The 1101-nt window shown below is 31.0% G+C and overlaps 1 non-coding gene across 1 annotated transcript; it reads left to right on the top strand.

Moving 5' to 3' along the window:
• Window positions 1-538: 538 nt before the first annotated feature.
• Trnag-gcc lies at window positions 539-609 on the top strand. The gene has a single exon. It is a non-coding gene; the product is annotated as a tRNA-Gly (tRNA).
• Window positions 610-1101: the final 492 nt, after the last annotated feature.

Raw genomic sequence — 1101 nt, 5'->3', positions numbered from 1 at the left:
AAAGATACCTAAACATTCTCTACCAAGAGAAACGCACTGTCTAAATCAATCTTGAAAAGAGATATAAAACGTATTTTTTAAATATTCTTACTTTGTTTGGTGGTTAAATGTAAAGAGTGTTTTATTGAGTATGGCGCACGATTCATTCGAAAAATAAAACATAACAACAATTACGGAATTATGAATGATAGTTACGATAGCTATTGATTAAAATAGTCCCAATTAAAATGCTTAGAAGAAGAAATTTCCTAACAAAGAAACCTGATTTAAATATCTTCTGGGGTATAATATTACTATTCCTTTTCGTGGAATTATGGTAACTGTTCTTAGGAAGACATTAAGATTGTCATAAAAACCATTCATAATGTATACAATTAAATAGGAGAAACGCTTAGCAGTACATTTCAGGGTTGGTTTTGCCGAAGTAGTGGTATGTAAGAAGAACATCTTACAGGAACAGCCAACAACCGTGACGAAGTTCATTGACCAAATGTAACTTGAACAGATTATAGAACTTGGCATAAAATAAAATTATCAAGCATCGGTGGTTCAGTGGTAGAATACTCGCCTGCCACGCGGGTGGCCCGGGTTCGATTCCCGGCCGATGCAATTTTAATCTAATATTAAATGGATCTGGGTATTACATCCATCCTTTTAGAAATAACTTCAAGGAAAACAGGAAGGTAGTCTAGCTTCTGATCACAGTAATAAATGAGAGTACATGATATCTAGTTTTCTTATATATACGACCGTTCATTGGCATGTTTAATCAAACATTCTTTAAAGAAGAATTTGTATAGAGCATTTTCCTCTTAACACAAAAAAAATGTGTTTCTAAATCACTCAATATTTCATCTATAATCGCAATTATATTTAAATTAAAATCATGCATGTGAAACATTAAAATGTAAGAACCAGTATACTTTAATTAAAGTGATATAAATATTGCGTTGAGTATCAGAAGCAATTTAATATTTACTTATTCATTGTTAATATGTTTAAAGGTTTGAAATATACGTTTTAAAGTTACTTGCAAATTACTTCATAGAAAAACTTTGTAGATCTAAAGTCTTGAAATGCTTTTCTTGCGTATTACACGCT

The sequence above is a fragment of the Limulus polyphemus genome, unplaced genomic scaffold, assembly GCF_000517525.1.
Source record: "Limulus polyphemus unplaced genomic scaffold, Limulus_polyphemus-2.1.2 Scaffold88304, whole genome shotgun sequence".
NCBI classification, from domain to species: Eukaryota; Metazoa; Arthropoda; class Merostomata; order Xiphosura; family Limulidae; genus Limulus; species Limulus polyphemus.
This window is presented reverse-complemented; position numbering and strand designations above follow the sequence as displayed.